Raw genomic sequence first — 25,530 nt, forward strand, 5'->3', positions numbered from 1 at the left:
TTTACTTTGTGACCTAACAGGGGAGCTAGGCTTTGGAAGTCTGGTGAAGCCCATTAATTCCCTCTCAAAAACTGATTTTAACATGAGTAAAACAAAATACATAGGATAACAATGAAAAATCTACTATATTGAAATACAGATATCAAAATTTTAAAAAAGTACCCAGGTCTGTGATAGACAGATGCATGTGCTTCTTTATTAACATGTTAAATAGCAAGACTGAGCAACAGTTCTAACAACTGCTGTAATTTTGAAGCCGTGAGGAGTGTTAATAGTATTTTCAGATAGCCGCAACAACTGAGATGTGAAATATGAAAATAACTGTGAGCTTTATTGGGGACGAAGTCACAGACACTGTTAGGACTTCCGAGGTTTCCTGCCTATGTTGAATTGAAGGAAATGCCAAATTTCAGTTAGAGGTTAAAACCCGAAAGGTAAAAATTTCCCTTCCAAGTCATGGGCCTCCTGAAATCTACCCTTAGACCTCAGGGGGGGTCCACAGCTTTAGAACTCGTGACTACAGAGAGGAGGAAAGAGGAGAAGACCCAGTGGCTGGTTAATGCTACAATTAAGGAGGGTGTGCAGAAGACCACACCGAAGCCACGGGGGCTCTGTCCATCCTTCCGTGAATGGCCTGGACTAGAAGCTGCACTCCATTTTCTGGGTCTGTTTGGACTCACAGATAATGCCAAGTCCAGGAAATGGTGCTGCTCATTTTTTATTGGCAGTGGACTTGGTTATCTTGCGGGAGATTAATGGACTTAACGTCTGCTCCAAGCCTGGGAGGGCTTCTGGTGAAGGTTTGCTCTCAGCCTTCCTGCCTTGACTGGATCTGAAGCGTTCACACAGTGTCAGCCGGTGTAATGTTTATTTGCCTCCTCCCTGAATGTGCTAAATGCAAATGAAAAGCCAACATCAAACACAAAGGGAAAGGTGCAAGAAAAAGATTTGGCTTTGGGTCGTCCTTCTTTCTGAATATGGCACTGGGAGTCTAATTGCTAATACACATCGAGTCCTCAGTCAGAAGGTCACCTCAAGACTCATGTTAATCATTATTCTCATTTTGCAAGCTGAGAACGAGGACTGGAGAAGAGTTCAAGGCTGAGGAGCATGACAAACAGAGTGTGATGAATAGAATTTCCAACCAAAGAATCACAATCCTTCTGGCCATGGATGCAGTTAGTTACACTTTTAAAAGCATGTCCACCAGTAAGCAAGTAATTACCGAATGCGTGACTCATGACCAGCAAAGTGGGGATGGGGGCCTCTTCAGCTGTGATGGTCAGGCACGGTCTCTCTGAGGAGGTGACATTGTCGTTGACAGCCCAGTGAGGAAAAGCAGCCGTACAGAGATCAGGGTAAAAGTGCTGCAAATAGAAGGAACGGCGTGTAGCAGTGCCCCAAGAGAGCAGGCTGTGTTGGGGGACAGGGACACGTGGAAGGCCACTGTGAGTGAGAGGGAGCATTGCAGGAGTCACAGCCAGAGGGAGAGGCGGGCCCACAGCTGGCAAGGCTCCAAAGGTCACCATGAGGAGTGGGGACTGTGGCTGGCTTGAAATGGGAAGCCTCTGGAGGGTTTTTAAGCAGAGCAGCCTGCTTGATCAGCATGCTCTGACTTCTGTTTCTCTGTGTAGCTCTGGCCGCTGGGTAAGGACAGACTGTCAAAGTCAAGAGTGGGAAGGAGGCAGACACAGTCTCCTGATAGGGAGTCGGGCCCCTTGGATTGCCTCGTAGCTGTGCGGACAGTGAGAACTGCCCAGATTCTGGAGATATTTTAGAGGCTTAGATAGTAGGACTTAGCATTGAATTAGATTAGATGTATGAGAGGAAGAGCGGTATCAGGGAGGACTGCTCAGACACGCAGGGAGCAGTTGCCGGTAAGGGAAGGCGACCTAGAGGTCTGCCGTAACTGGCAGCACTGTCCATGGGGAAAATGGTGAGTTCTCTAGGGTTCCTCTTGTGTCCTCTGAGACTTGTCCTATGACCCATCTCAACACCACTACCTTCTAGGTCTCCATTTTCACTTTTGGCTTCTCAAGGTTTGTAACCATACACTCTTCCTTAGAAAGCCGTATGAGGCGCGAGGGCCCTAGAGAGAGGGGAGGATGTGGAACACAAAAGGACTAGAGCTTGAATCCTGGCCCCCTCATTGATTTGTTGTGTCACCTGGGCAATTTGCTTCTGAGTGTCAGTTGTTTATCATCTATGAAAAGGGATGAGAAGAGTTATGTTGCAGAGTTCTTTGAAGACTGAATAGCACAATGAATGACAAGTGCCCAGCCCAGAGCAGGCTCTGAGCTCATTCATCCCGACTTCAATTTCAATTTACTTCTCTTGTATTCTATTTGGGTCCTGGCTTGGTGACAGCCTGGCTAGGTGTTCACTAATAAACTAAATCATGTGAAGATGTTGCCCTGGTTCTCCAAGCTGGTCCCACAGAAAAGCAACTGGAGAGTTCTAAAAAGTACTCAAACCTACTCCCCACCTTCTTAGGGTTTCTATTTGATTGGTTGGGGGTGTCAAAGGTTCATTATTTTTAAAAGCTCCGTAGGTATTTCTAGTAAGCAGTTACGTTTGAGAACCCCTGTTAAACTAATGTTCAGTTGTAATTTAATTAATAATCATCAAGTAGCCACTAGTGCTTCTAGAGCAATGGTAGGGGATGTAAAGATTTACCCCTAAGCTGGAGCTTTCACTTGAGGAAGCAAGGGCTTTTCTATTAAGAGTCCCTCAACAGCTAATATTTGTTGCATACTCATGTGTCAGTGTGTCGGACAGTGTTCTAAATTCTCTCTCTCTCTCTCTTCTCTCCCCATTCTTTTGTCTCTGTGCTTGTGTGTACCATCTGCTAAAATTTTGGAAATCCATGGAATTATGATTCAGACTTATCTGCCTACTTCAGTCCTGTGGCTGGCCTTGGCAAGGACTCTTTCCTAGGTCTTGCATCATGAAAGTCCCAGGCTGAAGTCCTCTTCCAGTGGCTTCCTATAGCAATTAGGTTGAAGAGCACAAACTTGAACAAGGACCCTCTCTCTCTTTCCATCTGTTTCTGTCTTACTCTCACTTTAGCCACGTTGGCCTTTTTTCTATTCCCTGAAAGAACTCACCTTCTCTGCCCTCTCAGGGCCTTCACACATTGTTACTTCCTCTAGCCAGCCCCTGCCACATCCCCTTTGCCTTGAAATTCTGATTCCTGGTATTGTTTTGATATTCCTTTTGTAGGTGTCTATCGGCCTACATGCCTGCTTGTTGAATATCTATCTTCCACACTCTACCATAAGTTCACAAAGGCAGGGGTAGGTCTGTTTTGCTCTCCCTCACGTCCTCAGTGCCTAGCTCAGTACAACAAAATTTGTGGAAAGCGCAGGGGTGAACAATATCCCTCAGTGTTCGACTCAATCAGGAGTGCACTGTAGGTGGAGACCCATTCCAGTATCAGCTTCCCAAAGGGCTCTGAGACTGTCGTCTTCCAAACTGGGTCCTTGATGCCTGATCCAGTCAGTTGGTGACTCTCAGCCACCCTTGTGGTCTCTGTGCACTTTTCTGTTATCTGGCCTTGGCCGGGACCACCAAGTAGTTTTAATAATGTTGAACACCACACAGAAAGGGTTGGTGTTCCCTTCCTATCTTCTTTCCTTCCTTTCTTCCTTCCTTCCTTCCTAACATAGAATGTATTATTGGTTTCAGGGGTACAGGTCCGCGATTTGTCAGTCTTAAAGAAACAGCGCTCACCATAGCACACCCCCTCCCTAATGGACTGCTCTTTCTAAGAGACTCTATACAGCTTCCATGTAGATTCCTGGCTCGGAAGTGGCACAAGGGCGGAGGAGCTGGGGCCATTTGTGTAGGCAGCATTCCCAACGTCTGCGCTGGGGGCTTGACTCAGTGCCGCTGGCCCAAGCCCCGATTTAGTTGAGGTGTTTCATTATCAGAATACTTCGGTGGTCTATGGGTCAGAAGCAGGATTATATTAGTAGTTATACATAGTACGATTTTGGTGCCTGGCTACACTTCCTGTGGGGGAAATGAGTGGCATGTTTAGAAAACAAAGCTCCAAGGTCATTTTTATTTCCCTATTCTTAAATATGAAACCTTCCATCTTTTGTGTTTGTAGGGCTGAAAGGCCATGCATCTCACGGAAAGCATTTGCCCAGCGGTTTTAGTATGGGGTCCCTTATAAGCAGACCTTGAGATGATCTATGGATGCAACTACTCTCCTTGGGAGTGGGCCCAGGAAGCCCTGGTAGAGAAGGGGCAGAGTGCGACAGGGGAGAGGAGGGAGCCTACACAGACACACCTTAACGACAGTGTGACTGTTGTGGGTGGCTGCTGCTCAGTCCCATGGGCCTTTGGGAGACTGTGTGCACCCTGGTTTAGAGTTGTTCTACCTAAGCGGGGAGGGAGCGGGGGGGGGTGGGTGGGGTGGGTGGGAGTGTCCTCCCACTCACGTCCTTTATTGGTTGACTGACAGCCACTGGGGGAGGTGTTAGCTCCTGGCCCTTCCAGCTTGCCCCATGTGTGGACAGAGCAAGGCCACAGGGGCTTATTGGGAAAGCCATGGGCATGTAGAGAATAATGAATGGCAAGAGCACATGGGCGGGGTGCCAGCAGCTTCTGCTGTATCTGCTATCCTGAAGCTCGCTCCGTGTGAGCCACGTTGTTGGGAGGGGCAAAAAAAGTTAACTATTTTGCCGGACGCTTATGAGTTCAGATGGATGATGACTCCGATAGATAAGTAGGACACATAATATATAACAAATGTTCAGGACATAAACATATCTTCAGCAAATACAGACCCATAGACCAACAGAGAAGGAACATGCCTTGAATACAAATCAGTATGTTACACCTGTCAACTCTAGCCCCATTCTCATTCTGTAGATAAACTTGCAGGGTCTTGGGTGTGAGGCAGATTTAAGAAATCTCCAAGACATTAAAAAACAGTTGTCAGAGAAATACTCATCCTCACATTTATATATGCTCAGTACAACTTTCCACCGATTGTTAGGGAAAATATGAATGCATTTAATCTGATAAACTTACCAAAAATATTTTTTCTGCCTGCTTCGTACAAGTCAAGGAGCTGTTACACTGAATGTCATCCTACAGATTAGGTTTATGATACTAAAAGACACATAACGAAGAAGAGTTGAGAGGAAGAGTAGTAAATAATGGAGAAAACGTTGATGTGCAGAGCTCTGGGTGTGTGCATGTTGGAGGCAGGTGGAAGTAAAGACAAGAACTGAAGATGGGCTAGCAGCTAGCCTAAGTGACTGGTATATAAGGTAGAACCACTGAGAAACATTTGTCTTCTATTCTCTCTCCTTTATACAATCTCCTGTGTTTCTCCCCCCATGAAAAGGTAAGCTGAAGCAGGGCTGTTAATTAAAAAAATTATTTATCAGGGTAAGGCCTTATCCTGCCACACAAATGCCAACTGGAAGCGTACGGAAAAACAATATTTATTTTGGCTGGCTTGTTTTGTGCTTTGGGTTCGCCTGAAAACCATTAGCGTTTATTCCCAACTCCCCCCACTGCTCTAAATCACTGAGCCAAAGACTGGCTTCATTTTGTTGAGGTCATATTAGCTCTGGGCATGAGGGGCTCAGTGATGCTCAGAAAGGGAAGCTAAACGCTGCCGTCAGCGTCTGCCTGAGCTTAGTTTTTAAGTGCTCACCTCGATTCACTGCATTAATAATTTTTAGAGGGGATCTTTTTTAAAACCAAAGTTATTTATTTAGGGAATCATCTTCCTACATTGCTTGAAATATTTGTTGATTCATATTTAATCAAAGTACAACATGATCAAAACACAGAAATAAAGAGATGCTACAGATATAACAACATAATTATGGCATTCGTGTGTAAAAACCAATACTCAAGCGTCTTCTTCAGCTTTCGAAACGATTCTTTCAGCTTGAATTCCTTTCTGGGCTCTGTTCTATGGCAGCATGGAAGGTGTTCTGTCTGTTTTGGAAAGTGCAGTTACTGATGGGGTTGTCAACTCTCAAGGGTAGGGAACATATTCCTAAGCCCTGTGCTGAGGCTCTGTTTCGTGTTCTTCTCTGTGGGGTCGACTGTGTCCTCGGGGCAGAGTATAGGTTTGATTACATATGTGGCCTCTGATTTCTGTGAGGGTTAGTACCTCGTGTGACCCTGCCGTAACTGGCAGTTGAGGACAGGGGAGGGAGGTATGGTCGTACACGGTCTAATGTCATTACAAATCTCCACTGTCCACATGTTTGCACTGGGTGGATTGACCAAGGGGGCTGTTGGACAAAGGGACTTCTTGAAGACTCGCATACATCTCTTCCATTGAAGCCACCTTTAGATGTCCACAGCACGCCCTTGTAAGATGGCCTGGAAACCACATTACAGTTGAAGGAGGAAGAAAGGCAGAGAGTATAATGGTAGGGATGGTGATACTATCAGAATCACCTCTACAGCTTCTAAAAATAACATATTGATCTTTCCCAAATCCTTCATCTGCAATGGAAAAATCCACTTTCTTCTTTCACTGGCCGTTGCTGCCTTGATGAGAATATCATTGAGGGTCTACTTAGGAAAAAAAAAAACTACACTTGGAACATAAGTGGAAGTTTTGCATTATAGGAACTCATCACACAGGTGTCACAAGACCGAAGAGCAGAAAGGAGAAGTCTAGGGAAGCCATAGAAGAATAGTAGCAGGAAGCAGTTCCCAGCCGGGGCTGGGAGGACAAGAATGAGAAGGACTGTGTGTGTGCTTGTGGGGGGGCATGCTTGGATCTCCATGGAGCAGGTGCCCCACTGCTGGGGCCCGTAAGTAGGCAGTGTGGTGGGTCCTGGGAACGCTGAAGTGGCCTGGCCCTAGGAGTGAGGGAGCTTAGACGGCTGGTCCTCTGGCACCTTGGGGGTGCAAGGTGAGCCTGCTTTCAAAATGGCGCTGACAGCGACTGGGCAAGAAGGACGAAGTCCCTCTCCCCCTCTCCCACCTTCTACTTTCCTTTGGGAGATACTCCATGTCCCATCTCCCACTGGTGGCACGGGAGGCCAGCTGGCATGGGCATTGGGGCACCTCGGCTTGCAGCCTGCTGGTCTGGGCTCATGGCAAGGTGGGACGGTAGCAGGGTAAGACCTGTCACAGTGAGCCTCTGTCCCCAACAGGAGTGGGCCTTTGGCCTTTACTCCGCTTTGCGCTTTGCCTTCCTGCTTTCTGTCCTAGCTCTGAAGAACTCCCCAGCCTCGCCTGGCCCTTGCTTGGCCTTCCAGAAGGATGTTGCACAAAATGAAGCTGGGGAGGCTTTGGTTCCGACCACACAGCCTTGGTGTTTTCTCAGCTCTGGCCAAGAGGACCGGCTGCAGCCATGCATGTTCGATGGAACAGAACAGTAGCATTTTGATTTGACTGGAAAATACATCATTAATCTGAACAAGATCCAAGGATACTGAGGCTTGAGAGAGACAAGGAATTAAAAATGAACACATCAGAAAAGTTCAACCAAAGCAGTAGATGAATGCCTCTCCCTCATAATCCCTTGGAAAATTCTTGGCTGTTTACAAGTCAAAACACTCTTATTCTGATGAATTTGAGGGATTTAATAAGGTCTTAAAATCATCCCTGGTTCACTTTTAAATGAACCAGCAAGCTGCAAGGTTCCCTTTGATCCGTGTATGCAAATTGATCTTTGAGGCTGATGCAGGTGACAATGGAATTTTCCAACCGCACAGCAATATATGCTTAATTATACATGGTATTGTTAGAGACACCCATTTTTCATGGAGTTAGGAAGGTTTCATAACTTTGGCAAAGTCATTTAATGAAAGCAGTACTGAGATGGTAGCACTGATATTCTGAGTAACATCTCTAAGCATCAGTGATTGGCCTTTACAGGGGTTTTAAATTTGTGATGAATAACTCTGTTTACGTCTAAGGGGTGCTTTATTAAAAACATTTACTATTTGTCAGGACAGTTTTTGATCAGATTAGCTGACTCAGTGGCTGATGTCATCTTGTACCTGCCAGCAATTAGCATGTTTTACTTTAGGAAGTTCTTGGGGGGAAGGAATGAAAGAAGTAGAGAAAAAGGTTATAGGGAGAAGGGGAAATATTTGGGTTGGTTATTTTTTGAAATGGTTGTGAAGTGGGGGCCCTGAAAACTGCTTTTTTATGTTCACATCTCACAGGGTTTGATTTCATAGCAAAGAAATTAGAACCAATTGCTAGAGGAGATCACTCCATACTTTAATTCCATTCGTTAGGTTTATGCCCTGAGTTCCCTCAGTCTATGGGATTTTTGAAATTTCTTCTCTTACTCCCTTTCCTGGATACATCTGTTTCTTCAGTCTTCTCTTGAATCCCCAAAGATTGTCACTTACCTGCTGAGCTGACAAGCATCATGCTTCCCCCCCACCCCGCCTTTTTTATTGGATTTTCTCAGAAAGATGGAAATGGTGGTGGCATATGGTTTTGGGTCAGGTTATTTCTCCATCGGCTTAAAATTGTCTCAGTACCACAGATTTCCTTGTAGATAAATTAGGCAGCTTCTGAAAACAGGATGAGGTCTTTGAGACCTACAGCTATGATTATAATACCTTATATTTGCATAATGTTGTAAAGTATATTGTCTCCTATAAAGACTCTTACCTCATTATATTTTAATTGTATTGTTCACAGGTCTGTCACCTTTAATAGAAACTGAGCTCCTGGATGGCCAGAAATATATATATTTCTCATCTGGCAGGCCTAGTGCCTGGCATATAATTAGTGCTTTAATAACCATTTGTTGAATATGTGATAAATCTTGCACTAGTTTTGCTCACAATGTTATCGGGAGGGTTAGAGGAATCTTTAGATGGAAAAGCCCTGATCCCTGAGACTGATACAGACATGGCTCTCAGGAAGTGTCTTCGAATTAATTAACAATTTTGTGATGCAAACAGGATGATTACAGGGAGGAGCCTGGAATGCAGATCTTCAGCTTCCTAAAGGCTTTTCCATCCTACCTGAGGATTCTCAACATGGACCCATTTCCAATAGAGCGAAGAAGAGCTATTGGATTGGTTCTCTAAATAAATTCAGTTATTCATTTGAATGTATCTATCAGAGGAGACCATCTTGATAATGTATGACAATACATGGGGAGCTGTGGTGAAAGGAGTTCAGAATAATAGATAATCCCTCAAAGCACTTATTCCTCCCGGAAATGCCACAAGGGACGGTAGACTTGCCTTCATTATTAAATTTCGGTTACAGTTGTAACAGGCTGCAGTGGAGTTCATGGGGGTGGAAGTTTAATCTTCAGGTTTTGAGTGTAAGCACCAGGAGGCCAGCTTCTGTGATGATCAGCGCTGTATCCCCAGTGCCTGGCACAGCGCCTGGAATATGGTAGGTGGTGTTGTAGACTGCGTTAATGGGCCCAATCTCCATTCCTCCTGTATCCACATCCTTTGGTCTCTGACTTTGTAGTTTGTCCCATTAAAGAGGCAGAATCTGTTTTTCTGCCCCTTGTCTTTGAGTTTGGCTATATGGCTTGCTTTGGCCAATGGAATATTAAGCAGCCAAAGGCTTGGAAAGCACTTGACAGTGAGGCTTAATCTCTCATACCTCTGCTATTGCTATTTGTGGCAACGACTAACTGATTCAGATGCTTGATGAACAGTTGCTGAAAGAATGAAGGCGTAAAGGACGTCCCATGGCCAACCGTTCTTAGGTGCCTATTTTTTTTTCCAGCATCACTTTTCTGAAGAAGCTATCAGGGAATGAAACCTGGAAGAAGTTCCCTGGGGCCGTTAGTTAGGAGACTCTGGTTTTAACAGTGGTTCTGTCAAACTTCAGTGGCTTCAGTGAGATGGATCTATAAAGTGAGGATAATTGTTCCAAATACATATCCTGGTAATTTTGCAGGAAGGGTGTGAAGATGAAAAGCACTGGTGGACTCTGCAAAAGCTCCATGTCCGCTGCTAATGTTATTACCAAGTTTTACCATAATGACCAATAGATCTGACCTCATCAGAGAAAGATATTTTGGAAAAGCCCGTTTTGTTTGTTTGTTTGTTTGTTTGTTTAGAACATCTTGGTTTCTGTGTGTAAATGCCATTACATTGATTTTTACTTTTCGGTAGCATTCATCAACATAGGTTTTCGATAGAATCATTACTGCCTCTTAAAGACCCAGGGCTGTCATTACAAGCAGCGATAGTTTGTTACTTCATCAACTCAACTGTAAGATGAGGAGTCCAGCTGACCTCTGGTGACCCCCAGTGTCCTTTCTGCTTCTCATATTGGCTCTTTATCGCGCTGCTCCGAAGTGAGGTCTTCAGCGGCCATTGGAAGGGGGAGGACTCACAGGGTCCATTCACAGAATGCCCCCCCCCCAGCTGCTCTCCCTCAGTGCTTCCCCCTGCAGTGTTGGTCTCATGTTCCTCACCCCAGTAGACACTCTTTGGCTACGGCGAGCGTGTTCTGTAACTAATCAGCACGGTCTTCCACACACATGGTCATCTGGAGGAGGCCAGTAGTCTTTCCATACATTTATATTATTAATAAGCTCATAGCTTTGGGGGGCATCATTGCTGCACCAAAGTCCCTTAATTCGGGAGCCCCCTGGGTTACAACTGAGTGGCTGAGGCCGCTACAAGTTGGACCTCGGTTTAGGTGAGGTTTTCCTGAATTGTTGGCTTCCTGTCCACAGGAAGTAGTCTTGAGTGTGGACCCAAATCATTCATCTCCCTTCACTGCACATTGCTTGATATGCTTCGGAGGGGAGCCAGAGCCAACTTTGCAGACACCTCGTTTGCGTCCTCTCTGCCCATCTCCTGTTCTGTCTTTGGGTGGAGCGCACGATGTTTCATTTCACCTCATTAACATAAACCTGGACGTGTAGATCCTGGTGGAGCCATTTCTGATCTGAGCTCCAACTGAAGTTCTCCCACAGGGGTTATATCATATGGCAAAGTGACAAGGCAAAATTTGAAACAGAACTCCACCACTCACAGAACTATATATGTGTGTGTATATACATATACGCACACATATATACTGTGTGTGTGTGGGGGGGGTGTTTGTCTAGCCCGTTATATGTTGCTCTACAAAATTGTTATTTCCCAAAGCAATTTCTGACTAGAACATCAAATTGTGGATCTCATTTGGGGTTTCTCAGAACTCATTTTGGAACAGTTTTAACACTTTTTTTTCTTAGCAAGTATCTTCCCAAGGGATTAAAAGGAGGAGAGTTCCTAGTCAAATTACATGCAGCAATTAAAAGCTTCATTTCTAAGTCAAGCAGAGAAAGACAACTATCATATGATCTCCCTGATATGAGGAAGTGGTGATGCAACATGGGGGCTTAAGTGGGTAGGAGAAGAATCAATGAAACAAGATGGGATTGGGAGGGAGACAAACCATAAGTGACTCTTAATCTCACAAAACAAACTGAGGGTTGCTGGGGGGAGGGGGTTTGGGAGAAGGGGGTGGGATTATGGACATTGGGGAGGGTATGTGCTTTGGTGAGTGCTGTGAAGTGTGTAAACCTGGTGATTCACAGACCTGTACCCCTGGGGATAAAAATATATGTTTATAAAAAATAAAAAATTAAAAAAAAAAGCTTCATTTCTTCCTAATAATTTGGGCCAATTCAGTGGTGTTTTCTAAGCATGTGCTAGGTGGATTCACATAGATATTTCTGTGTTTATCCTAGATAAAACATCATGGGTGAAACTGCTCAAGATTTTGCTTTCTGCAGGGCTTTATATCCAAAGGTCAGCAATTTTTCTGGATGGATGGCAGGAAGGACCTGTACAGAATAGTTACATTTTTTGACAAGGGACTGCTGTCTTTCCCTTGGAGGTACCCCACAGATTAGACAGCCAGCAATCACATTCAGTGCTCCAAAATGTCAAAGCTCTGGTTGACAAAGAAATCATTTCAGAGTCATGGTGTGAAGTGCAAAGTAGGCTTTTTCCCGGAATTTTGACTAGAACTCACATCTGAGAACAAAAGGCACCAAGCCGTCTGAATTTTAAGTTCAGAGAATTACTAATCCAAAGGAGCAGCCGCCTCCTCCCGAGTCGGCCTGCTGAGAGGCATCATTTCCGCAGAGCAGGCACCAGTGCCCTCCTCTCTTTGCTGACTTCCCCTCCGTCAGGCAAAATGTGTCTATAGAGTGGGAGGACATCTTTGTGGGGGGGGCGAATAGAGACTCAGGGAGTGGCAACCACCACCCCCTACCCTGCCATGGAGCATCTAGTTTGTTTGTCTCTTTCCTTCTACAAGACTGAAGGTAGCAGGACCAACTTCCCCACTCCAGTTCTGAGAGTGAGATCATCAACTCTACCAAGATCGCTGAGCCCCCGAGCCAGCAGAGGGCTTGCTGCATCTCATCCCTTTGGGATAATGATCCTGGGGCACAGAGTCAGAGCAGGAGGAGACGTCAGAACTGAGAGGCAAGATGCCAGGGCGCCTGGGTGGCTCAGTAGGTTAAGCCGCTGCCTTCAGCTCAGGTCATGATCTCAGGGTCCTGGGATCGAGTCCCGCATCGGGCTCTCTTCTCCGCAGGGAACCTGCTTCCTCCTCTCTCTCTGCCTGCCTCTCTGCCTACTTGTGATCTCTGTCTGTCAAATAAATAAATAAAATCTTTAAAAAAAAAAAAAGATGCCAGGTGCTGCCGGCGTTTCGACTGTCTGGCGTGGCAAGAGTGTGGGACTTGGCTGTGCCTGCGTGGACGCCATGGAAGGTGGCAAGAACATAAACTCTCTTGTTTGTGCACCTGCACCGCCTCAGGGAAGCGGTCCCATGAGCCCCTCCCCACTGTGGGGAGGACACAAGCACGGGTGAGAAAGAGGCCAACCTCAGTTGGATCTTCCATTCCAGGGCACTGTTCAGGGGAGACCTCCCATGGGGTCCTCTGAAGAACCAATGTGCTTTCTCTCGTCAAGGAGCCAGCATTTTCAGTTCCTGCCTTGCAGAGGGAACTCAGGGCAGTCAGGCTTACACAGGATAACAGTGACACCAATAGAAAAGTGACGGTTACCTCACCTCACCACAGAAGGGAGCTGTGATTATAACCAACAAGGGAGAGGGAAGACATGAAAAGAACTCTTCTTTCTCTTCTCCCTCCACCCCGCCCGCCACCTAATCCCTCAGGAGGGAAGAAGGCAGTGTGTGAGAGAACAGTTCCTCTCACTCTGGTCTGACCCCCTTCCCCCATTCCAAGTCTCCAGCGCCACGAGTCAGCGAGTCAGCCGGATGGGAGGAAGACTGAATCAAAGATGAGATTGGAATTTTAAAATAGGGAAGGCTAAGGTTTAGACTGTCTTAATACGAGATTAGTATTAAATATTAAACATAAAATTATATAAAAAGATAACATAACATACCATATTTAAAATATAAATAATAGAATGACCTGTCACGGTGATTTATTTCCCGACTTGCAACATTCATCGAGCATTTTATCAAATGTCTGCCCTGATAGGTATTGAACAAAAATGTTAGGGATTCCAGAATGAATAAATGAATAAAGAAAAATAAAAATAAATGAGTAAAACAGATAGATACAGACCGGTTATAGCAGAGATTGCTGGCTGTTTACCAAATTATTTTTCCATTTCTTCTAGAGCACGCAGCTTGATTACGTTTCCCAGCTTCCCTTGCTGTTAAGTTTGGTCATGCCACTAGTTCTCACCCATGGAGTATGAGTGGAAGATACTTGTTACCTGCTCCCTTAGGCAGCTCCAACATAACTCTCATTCCTTGTGAGCTGGGGGCAGGTAACTACAAAATCCAGGGGATTCCAGAGCCACAGACAAAAGGAGTCTGAATTTCTGAATTGTCACATGGGGGAGGAGCCACCAACTGACCAGGAAACATACTTTGGACTATGCTGAGGGCAAGAAATAAACTTCTATTGTGTTTGAACTGTTATGTGTCTGTGAGACTATTTACAGCAGCAGTTTATCCTACCCAAGCTCAAATACCACTGCAGTAGGACTTTCCCCTTTACTACTCAGAATTTTGTTTCTTTTTTGGTTTGTGGATCACGCTTGTGTTGATTTATTTTTCTCTTTTCCACCTTTATTTTTGTGGCTGGGAATAAAGTTACTGTGAGATTCTGTGGAAATATAACAGAAAATAATTGTATTTAAGTGAAATGATTAGAATTGGGTTCTGAACAGATCACTAATCCTTTTATGCTCTAGCCAAACCTTCTTAAGGCGAGACCATGTTCTTGGTAGCCAGAAATCTCCATGATTGGGAGCAGAGACCACTGTAGAACCAAGACTGACTTTGGCAGGGCTGCCTATTCATGGGTCCTGGGTTCAAGGGCCAGCATCTCTCCCTGTTCTTTCTTTTTGTGCTAAGAAAGCCCTGGAAGTATATTCCCCTGGTCTGAGGAGAGAAAACCTTTATGGAATAAACTGGGAGGAAATGCGGAGAAACTTACTTTGCCCAGGAAGGAAGCCTCCAGCAATTGAGAGATAATCCTGAGGAACTTGGAGGGAGTTCATCTATATCTAAAGATTTTTCACCAAGGCCTCCCTGGTAATAAAATGAATGTAAACAAAGCAGATGAGAATTTTTTAGTTGGAGAATGGGTGATTTTTAAAGATAGGAACTTAAAATTGAGCCACTGAATAATGATGTGTGTATGTGTACACATACGTATGTAAGGTCCATACATTCTGTTGATCATTGCTTGACCTATTATGTAAAGATTCACTCTGGATTATATTTAGTGAGAATCTGTATAGATTTTTTCAAAAGCCCAAAAATGCCTGCTGGGAAAATTTGTATTATGCTAAAATATATTTCATGAGAGAAGTTCTCAAGAGGAAATTGCAAAAGAAATGAGAATATCCAAAGACTTTCAGAGAAAGGAAATTTCATAAAGAGAGATACTGCACAATCTTTTCCTCTTGGCCCCTTAGTTCCGATGGGCATTTCCCTTTGCTTTCCCACTCTGTCAATGATTTATTTGAGGCTGAGGGCAGACGCTGGGATGATTTGTGAGGCCTACCTAATGCCATGGTGATAGGGATCAATGGTGTGCTCTAAAAAGTAGTAAAATGCATCATCTCTATTGAACAAACGATATTTCTAAAAATATTTTGCTAAGCATAGGCGTAAAACTCAAGATTTACTGTCAGGAAAAAAATATTAGAAAGTTAATTCATCTGCCTCCTAACACGATTGGCATTTCTCTCAGTCAAACTTTATCTGTCATCCCCATTCAAAGGAAGCAGGTGCCTCAAAAAATGTTCATTTCTAAACAGTCTTCTTTGGAGGGGAGAGGAATCTGCTGGAGACAGTGCATTTTGCTGTTTCACTTCTTTCCGGTATGAAGTTTAGGGCAAGAGACAACTAAGACCGAAATGAACCCAAGCCAGTTCTGATATGTAATGAGGTAGTAAAGCTAAATGGCTCAAAGACATGCTTTATGGTTAATTATCTTTTACTTTTTCTCTACTTACAAAATGAATTATGTGCTCAATGCAAACAAAACAAAACAAAACAAAACAAAATAAAAAGCCCTTGGAAAACCCAAATGAACGTAAGTCAGAAAGCAATCACACTACCCAAAGATAGCCTTCTCTTCTGTATTCATGTAATCATTTTTCTATAGTTCTGCTTTATTTGAAACATTTTCAGGCCATGGACTCCACAACAGAGGCCAGAAACCTGGAAACTTGATACTACTGGACAAGCGAATGGGGCATATTGAAAATGATAAGAGAAACAAAGGATTCAAAGAAAGAAACTATAGAAATGCGGTGAGTATATTTTTAGAAAAACATTGCAAGTTGAATTTTTGATGTAGATAATTGATGCTTTTGCTCTTCTGGTAAAATACATCCATATTTTATGAATAAAATTATAATACATACTAACTACTGCATATAATTAGTGAGTAGGGCTGTGCTAGTCCAGGAAACATTACAAAGTTGGGAAATTACAATTTTACAAATGGCACACATGGAAAACAGAAAGAGATGGGTTATGTAGCGTATTACTAAGTATTATAACTTTATAATGGACGTGAAAGCTTTTAGTCAAATCTGATGTGCACTGCAGATGCTAGTCTTATTACTGTTCATTGCTATTATTCTTACTAAATATATGGAGAGGTAGGAAGTCTGTAAGAAAAACAAATTGCATAGAGTTTCCTGATTCGTAGGAAGATCTAATGGCCTGAATATATAGTGTTAGCCAGCAATATTTGAAAGGTGATGGTCATAGAAAAGAGTGATTCAGTTGGATCCTATGAACCCCAAAGAGAACAGGATAAAGACTTTGGACAGTTTCCTTGAATACAAAGAATCACTTGGGGTGCCTGGGTGGCTCAGTCGGTTAAGTGTCTGACTCTTGATTTCTGCTCAGGTTACGATCTCAGGGTCGTAGGATCAAGCCCTGCACTGGGCTCTGCACTGGGTGTTGAGGCTCCTCAAGATTCTCTCTTTATCTCTCTCCCTCTTCTCTGCCCCTCCTCCCCTCTCTCTCTCCCTCTAAAAAAAATCACTTTAGAAAAATAAGTAAATTAAATTAAATAACTAAATAGCACCCTATCTTCATGAAAAAATGTTCCTTAAATTTCAGAATAAGTGCAGACATTTTATTTCACTTTTGATGTCCCTCAGTGAGAGCCTGGGGAAGGCTTTGGGACCAGATTGAGTTGTTTCCCTTTTTGGAAAAATTATGTTCTCTCCATGTTGAGCATTTTCCCCAAGCCACCCTTTTAAAATATTTCTTTCATGTGTAGTCAGACACATTTCTAGCACCTGAAGAGCAAATATACTATGTTTATGTTGTCTGGGAAGCCACAAGTTTTCTGCTCATCACCCACTGATGTAAAAACTACATTATTCATAACAGCCGCAGTGGCTGAGATTGTAAAAAGCTGAATTGTTTTCTCTTTGAAAATTTGACTTTATTATTATTGCAGGGTCTTTATTTTATTCCTCTGTGTAAATCAGGGTAGGATAAGTGTTATAACAAACTATTAAAAAAACCTCAGTGGTTTAGTACAAGGAGAGTTTATTTCTCACTGATGTCACATTCCAACTCAGGTAGAGGGTGTAGGTGACTCTGTTCCACTCAATCATTCAAGGACCCAGTCCCCTTCCATCGTGTGGTATAGATCACTTCCACCCACATTTTGTTGGCCCCTCTTGTCAATAATCTAGCTATATGCCCAGGAGGAAGAGAAATGATGTATTGTGAATGCATAAAAGTCTGTGTAGCCCCTCAAAGAATTGTAACAATATGCAATAAAAAGTCTAAAATCTAGATTACTTCTAAAAATAGAAAGTCAACATTAAAATCAGAAGAATGGTTATATGGTAAGAATTCTGGCTTTGAGGTGTTCCCCCAATATACACCTGTGTATCTGAAGCTGGTTTTAGGGAGACTTTCTCAGTTGTTGGGCTGTTGGAGACTTGATTCATAATTAGTTATCATTAAAGGACAGGATATGGGGCAGCGATCTCTGACCCCTGAAAATTCTCAAAGTGGATCTATGAATCCATATGCAAAAACCCATTTTCCTTAAAGATTTTATTTACTTATTTGAGAGAGAGAGATAGAGAATGAGCCAGGCGGATGGGCAGAAGGAGAGGGAGAAGCAGGGTCCCCGCTGAGCAGGGAGCCCAACGCGGGCCGATCCCAGGACCCCGAGATCATGACCTGAGCCAAAGGTACACGCTTAATCAACTGAGCTACCCAGGCGTTCCATCAAAAACTCATTTTCTAAATCAACTACTGAAACAGGGCAGGGGATATTATGTAATGCCCAAAAGTGCTTTGCTGTTCTTCACTACTGATACAATTCTAAGAATTGAGTTGTATTTCTTGGAACCTGTTTGAGGACTTATAATAAACTGTGGGGTGTCCAGGGAAGAATGATTAGGAGAGTGGGGGCATTTCATATAACATTATTTCTTCAACACTGTGGAGGGCCTACCATGTGCCATTCACTATGGTGCTGGAGGTGGGGGGGGAACAAAGGAATCAGTGTTTCTGCCTTCATGGAACTTAGTAATGGTGATAAGGAACAAGAAAACAAATGTATGAGTGAGTTAGATTTAACTAGCGTATATTCCTGAGGAACGTAAAGTGACGTGCTAGGGAGTGTCTAGTAGGGATGGAATGTCATTAGAGTAAGTCAGGGAAAGACTTTTTTTTTCTTAGATTTTTAGAATTTATTTATTTGACCGGGGTTTTGGGGGGGGGGGGGGGGGGGGGGGGGGGGGGCACAAGCGGGGGGAGTGGGGAGGGAGAAGCAGGCTGCTTACTCAGCAGGGAGCGTGATGAGGGGTTCGATCCCAGGACCCTGAGATCATGACCTGGGCCAAAGGCAGATGCTTAATGACTGAGCCACCCAGGTGTCCCTACTTGTAGGTTTTTGATATGAGCTGCTGGGTGGAAATCTTTGTGGAATGGTGAGGGAGGATTCAAGGGTTGGGTGGGGTTTCATCCAGGTATGCTTTCGGGTTCTTTAAAACTTAAAGGCCGGTGATTTGATGAGAGGCAGAACAGTGGGGCACTGACCCATGGGCTGTGGGTGTAGTGATCTTGCTCCTGAAGGCTCTGTGTCCTGAAGCCTTAAGCACACAGGCCCCTGCAGGTACTGTGGGCTCTGCCGCCTTGGCCGCAGTCTTCGGGAGGCTGCGCTATCTGCTGTGTTAGAATAGAAAGCTGCCGTTTTGCAGATTGGAACACTCCTTCCAAACTACCCTCCTTTCCCTAGTCATAAGGCTAACTGCCATTCTTTTTATTTTTTTTTATTTTTTTAGTTAATAAAAAATAAAGCTTCATCTTATTATGAGAAGTTACATTCTCGCTAAAATACATTCTCAGCTTCCCTTATTACCAGGGGTGGCCAATGACACGTAGGCCAAACATGCTGGGTGAGACCTATGGGAAGACAGTGTAAGAGGCAAAGATCTGCTTGGAACACGGGTGTGATGGTTGGTGATAAAGAAACTACTTTGGCCTGAAGCATGCTCGAAAATGGCAGCCAGGGCCACCTGGGTGGCTCAGTCGGTTAAGCGTCTGCCTTGGGCTCAGCTCATGGTCTGAGGTTCCCAGGATGGAGCCCTGTGGCATCCTCCCCGGTCATCATTGGGAAGTGCTTCTCCAGCTCCCTCTGCCTGCTGCTCCCCATTGTGATCTCTCTCCCTCTCTCTCTTTCTCTGTGTGTGCCAAATAAATAAATAAAATCTTAAGAAAAAAAGGAAAGAAGCGAGGGAAGGAAGGAAGAAGGTGGCAGCCAGGAACTCAGCAGAGGGAGGCAGAAGGTACCAGGAGACCAAGCCCCGGATGACACGTGGAGGTGTCCTATGTCTCTGAAGTGCCTATCCTTGAGCTGCTTTTATGCAAAAGAAAAAGCTCTTATCTTATTGAAACCACTGATATTTTACTTTTTAGCAGCGCAATACTTCCTAACTGGTACACTTCTCCTCAGCTGAAACTACTTCTCAAAGCAGCATCTCCTAATTTCTGTGAGCTGCTCTGTGCCAGTTTCCTCGGGCAAAGAACTTTGGTAAATGCTGCTTTCTCTGTCCTCACTAAGGTCTTCCTTAACCCACCCCCCCTCCATTTAAAAATAATCCCCCTACGTGTACTCCTCATTCTTGGCTCCCTGCTTTATTTTTCTCCGAGTCACTTACCAGTGTCTAACATATTATGTGATTTCTGTATGTTATCTGTTGTGAATCTCTTGCACTTCTCCCCACAATTGTAACGTAAGCTCTTTGAGGATTTTTGTCTGTTTCATTCCCTGCTGTATCTTCTGATCTTCTGATCCCTCCTAAACAATTCAGCTTGTAGAGGGATGAACAGGGAGACCAATAGTGACTGACACTTCTACTACTCCTTTAGTCTATATTCATTCATTCATTCTCTCTCTCTCTCTCACGCGCGCGCACACACACACACACATTATATAGGAACATTGTTATTATAAGTTGGCTTCTATTCTCTTTGGCCTGTGTCTTACTGAATTAAAAACACCTTAGAAATAAAGGTCAGCACTAATTGGCAAGGAGGAGAAAGGACAAAGTTCCTAATACTCCCCTGTCTCTTGTCACGCTGGAGATTTTTGTGCAACGTGAACCTTTGGGGAAGCAGTCCCCATTTCCCAGCACTAGGCACTAACGAGGAACTTTTTGGATTGTCTTGGTTGAGGTCACGTGAGAGGGGAGAAAGTCCCCGTCTGCATTCTCTGCCAGAAGGGAGCTGTCAGGGAGCGGCACTGAGATCTTGGCTGGAATGATGAAGAAGCCGTTCATGTCACCTGCCCCTGGTTCCATGTTTGTTGGCCTAGATGCATTTGCAGAGCCCAGACTCACTCTGTAACTATCTTGCCTCTGAAAAAAGTCATCAAAAAGCAAGAATGAAGGTTTGCTCAATGATACAGGTGACAGATGACCCGGGTGCGGACGTTACATGTGCAGCTGCAGGGCAAGGAAAAGCCGATGTCCTGGTCTGGGCACATTTAAGGGGCTGTGGGGCCCTGGGCGGTCAGGTCACTGCAGAACTTCCCATTTGTTAGTGAGGCAGGGTGGTCCAAAGGCAGGGTCTGGATCTAGTCTGGGGTCCAAGGCCTCTCATTCTGCCTCTGCAGTCTTCACCCCTCCTTATGGGAAATCTGCCAGCCTGCTCTTGCCAGTGTCTTTCCCGTTCCTTCCTAGGACGTAAGTTCTGCAATTGTAAAGCAGAGATGAAAAGATCTGAGATCTGCTTGCTTCACAGCAGTTCGGGGGAAATGACTGAAACAAAAAGCTCCGATTAACCTCTTTCAGTGCTATATTGGGGCTTAACACAGTATCCTCAGCTGGGGTGGCTTAAAACAAAGTAGCTTGCTCTGTCCCCTGGCCTACTGTGAGTATACAATGAGATAATGTATGCATAGCCCTGAGCACAGTAGCAGGCACAGAGCCAGCACTCAGTGATTGTTGTCCCTTAAATGTAGAGAATGACCTTGGCTGTGAAACTACCCCGAGGCTACGCACCATTTTGAAACCACACCATTAGGGCCACACAGGAGAACTTTGGGATTTCCGGGTATTAGGGTTGCCCCTAGAATGTGTGGGGGCACCTGACAAATATTTTGTGTGTGGCCTCTATCTATGTAAGCAATTTAGTTAAAAAAATGTATTATAAAAACGCATGGGCGCATGTGAGGTATAGCATTTTACTGATGAAGATTTACCATAGCGGATGAGTAGAGATGTGCTGTTTACATATTTGTTTATGTCGGATCACTACATGTGAAGGTTCTTTGTCGGGTCTAGCCATCATCTCTTCTCGTTCAGATCTGCGTCCCACCTAATTAGTGTTCTTTATTGTCAAGTACACCATTCCTGGCTAATGTCACCTAGCACCCCTTGCTTCCTTCATGAGAGAGAGGGACTCACGATGCTATGGCTCTTTGGAACCTGTGTGCATTGGAACAACCTAGATCTTCTTGCCCTACATTTCCCAGGAACCCTTTATTGAATGCAGGCTCTTTCATTACCCGTGCTGCTGCCTCAGCCGTCACGCTGCCACGAAGACGGGCTGCACGGATTTTCCCAGAGCTTGTCTCCCACGCTTTGTTGATGCTGGACAAAGTATGCAGGAAAGTGTGAATGATAAGTCATTTTAAGGTCGTGTTAAATTTACCTCTGAGGATTTTACAGCATTCATGCCCAAAGACACATCTTCCAACCCCATGTCCTCTTGAGCTCCTTAGGCCTGAATCAGGGCATTTCTCTGTGTTGATCACTGGCTATGGTGATGGGGGTGGGAAGGGTACCCCTGGAAACCAGAGGTGGATCAAGGGTGGGCAAGTTCATACCCACATCCACACCTGTGGCCCAAACCTCTTCTGGCTTTACCTGCAATTTTCCTCTGCCCGTGAATACACTTAACTGGCCAGAAAAAAGAGGGCTCAGTATCAGTCAATCATTGCACTGAGTTGGGATGTTAGGAAAGCATAGCGAGAGGGTTGGGAGGGAATAGTTTAAGGAACTTGAGTGAAAGGGGGTGTGTTTTTAATCAGCCATGACTGTGTTAGCTATTTGAGGAGGCTACCGCTTTGTCCAGACTCTGGGGATAGCTTTGTAGAAGGGGGTCTCCCCTGCTGAGCATACAGGAAAACAGTATTAGCACCCCAATCTATATTTACGCTAGGTTTAATAAAAAGGACAAAAAGAGAAGAAGTAAGTTAAGCTTTTCTAATAGTTACTGTTCCCAGATAAGATACAAGATACTTACTTAAATATGAGTTTCAGATAAACAACAATTTTGAAGCGTAAGTATGCCCTGTTGGCATAAAGCAGTATTTGTCAGGTAGTTGAAATTCAAATTTAATTAAGCACCCAGTACTTTTATTTCCACAGTATGGTCACTCTGCCAGTATTTAATATCCAGATGCATGCAGATGCCCACCCTTGGTCTCTATGTTACTTGGTCTCCTATCGTGTATCCTGAGGGAGAAGAGGTACTGACTGTGGTCCTGTGGCTCATCTGTGGAATTTCAGGGAGTTACCACATACTAAAGTTTACATGTACCTGGTTAAGGGCTCATAAATATTATCTATTTTTAGAACATATTATTATGATAGAAAGTTTTAAATTAGATTTTTATAGCAGCTATTACCAGGTTCTTAAATGACCCTTACGTCTTCCATTTGGATCTGTATTTTTGGAGGCTTTCTCTCTCTCTGTGAGCTGACATAACTTTAAAACCAAGAATCAGCTTTAACGGAACTTAGCACAACTTTTGAACTAAACTAAATTAAGAAAAGAAGAAAATGAGCATACTGCTCTCAAAAATTTCATATTTTGCCAGTGAGAGCAAGAGTAACTTTTGTACCTCTAATAAGTAAAAGGAAATTAAGCATACTTTCAAAAATATTGTATTTTCCTTTTTAATGTATTTAATACTTCAATTTTGGGAGCATGTTTTGTAATGTGATAATATACTAGTGTAATAGAATATGTGCGTTATAAGTAAAGGTACAAGGGTATACAGAAATCGCTTGTATGGGTAGGATGTTTGCTTCATCCAAATAATTTGGATGACTCTTGCTTAAAGTTTTGTTTTATAAGCCGGGGTGTGGGTTTGTCTTGGTGGAAGCAACTACTAGCTTTAAGAATAATTGCTTGTTCTTAAGCTGCAATCAGTAACATTCTTGTGGTTGAACAGATTGCAAAGTTTCACCAGATTTATACTTAGATGCCTATAACAGAGAAATTTGGAAGCTCTTTAACATCTATGTAAAACCTCCAAAAGAGTAGCCACACTGCTTGAGAGAGTAGCTCAGAACCCTTTGTTACAGAGACCTGGGAGTTTACAGAAAGACCTCATTCCCTCGTTCCTGGCTGCCACAGATTCATGGGGAACTTGCCAAGTGCGCCGTGCCTTCGTATACACAAGAGGAGTTGGTCACAGGGTGCCAACTTTCAGTCATAGAATGAATGTGTCCTAGGGATCTCATGAGTAGCATGGGGACCATAGCTAGTACATGTATTATGTACTTGAAAGCTGGTAAGAGAGATCGTAAATGTTCTCACCACAAAAAACAAAAACAAAACAAAGAAAACGCCCTAATTATTTGAGGTGATAAAAGTGTTAGCTAACCTAACTGTGGGAATCATTTTGCAATGTATATGTATATCGTCATCACATCGTATGCTTTAAACTTACTAATGTCATATTATCAGTAATATCTCAATAAAGCATGGGGGGGGGTGGGAAGCAGGCTGGGGATGGCAAATGTTGATAAGGGCTGACAACAGAGTCCTTTTCTAGAAAACCCCATAGGGACATTAGCATCCTGGGCTCCCAGGGGGCTTTCTTTGAAGTGAGAGTTTTTCTCTGGAGGCCACAGCCCAATCAGGCAGCCATGGGAACAGGTGGTCCCAGCTGCTGTGTTGGTTGCTTCTAGAGACAAGCAGCGGGTGTTCATGGGAGGGTGACAGGGCAGCCTCGGGCGCCCAGGACGACCTCACAGCGCGGGGCCCGCTTCAGGGATGGAGCAGCAGTGCCCTTGCAACTGCAGCAGGAGAGAAGCCTCACAGCCTGGGGTGGCAGGAGGCTGCTGGCAGCCTCAGGGAGGCCTGCAAATACCTTTCACTGATGCGGTTTGGCAGCGCGGTGGTGCCTGGAGACAGCATCCTGCCTCTGCTTGGGAAATCCTGGCCTGGGAAGCAGACTTCTCAGGCTGGAATCTTGAGACCGAGGCTTAAAACAGTGTGGGAAGGGCCATGGCATTTCCAGAAACCCTTCTCTTCTGCTGGCCAACAGATGGTGGCTCTAAATCTGCAGCGAAGTCAGGTTAGAAAAGAAGAGAGTATTTAGAGCACTAGTAGAGCCATTATTTGAAGAGTATGGAACATAATGGTTTCTTTGGTAACCAAGCTGGGGAGACACCCACACAAAGTTAGAATGCGTTGGGCTCATTTCTGCTCCCCACCCCACCCCCAACCCAACAAGATTAAAATAGTATAAAGAGAAAAATGAGATGCAGCAGTATTTCATACCGGAGGGGATTTATTCCCTATGAGAATATATTAATGGTCTATGTTTTTTCTTCCGGACAAGTGGAGGTAGCAGTTTTGAGCTATGAAACTCTGTTTTCACGGTTACTCCGATGGGTTTAGTCTATTGTCTGCCCAGACTTTAGTGCTGGTATGTGGATAGGACCCTGAGAGACAGGAGACAGGGAAAGAACGAGAACCATTTAACCCCTTCTGCATCACCCACATTCTTAGCGTTGACCCGGCAAAGACAGGGCATGAAAGGCAAAACAAAGGAGTTTGAAAGGAAACCATTTGTTTTTTAAGCACAATGTATCTTCCGTTCTATGAGTAATTTTTCTCCTAGCTGATAAAGTTCCAAACCCCTACTCTGGATGAGGGTTTAAAAGTGTCACATAGCAGAATTCACAAGCAAAGCATCAATAGGAAAGGACCCTCCAAGATTTATTGTTCTGTCCATTGGAATTTTTTTTCTTTTTGATAATGGAAATGCTCTGTATCTTCACTATCCAATGAGTAAGCCACTGGTCATGGGAGGTTATTTAAAATTCAGTTTCTCAGTTTCAATTAAATGCATATAGGTGGCTAGTGGCTACTGGATGGGAGAGTACTGTTACAATTTCGGAAAGAAAGGGTGATTTGAAAAATCATCAAATAGCACTTTGTCTTTAACATTTCACTTTACCATTTTTTTCTGGTGTCAGCCTTGCTTATCTGGATGTCACCCCATGGGTTACCGAAAGCAATGTTTTACCTAACGGTTCTAATAATAGTGTATCCAAGGGGCCCCAGGCACTCCACAAACATCATCTCATTAATTCCTCCAAGCTCCCAATGGGACAGGTAGGGAGTACAGATAATTATGTTTAATTTTATAAAAGAGAAAAACAAACACTAGTCTAAAATGCAAATTATCAGCAGCAAAGGCCCTTTTGGAATCCTGCTCTTCTTTCCCTTTCTTCGCACTCCATAGCAAGAACTCAGTGTTTTCTCATGTCAGGGAAAAACATTCCTTAAACATGTTAGGTT

At 44.1% G+C, this 25,530-nt stretch overlaps 1 long non-coding RNA gene across 1 annotated transcript in view; it reads left to right on the plus strand.

The window, feature by feature from the left end:
• Positions 1 to 25,530, plus strand: part of LOC132007264 (uncharacterized) — a 287,314-nt gene that overhangs the window by 19,277 nt on the left and 242,507 nt on the right. The window contains exon 2 of the long non-coding RNA XR_009401288.1: positions 15,628 to 15,749. This is a non-coding gene — a long non-coding RNA (uncharacterized LOC132007264). The remainder of the gene's footprint in view (positions 1 to 15,627; positions 15,750 to 25,530) is intronic.

Source organism: Mustela nigripes, chromosome X, assembly GCF_022355385.1.
Source record: "Mustela nigripes isolate SB6536 chromosome X, MUSNIG.SB6536, whole genome shotgun sequence".
Lineage (NCBI taxonomy): Eukaryota > Metazoa > Chordata > Mammalia > Carnivora > Mustelidae > Mustela > Mustela nigripes.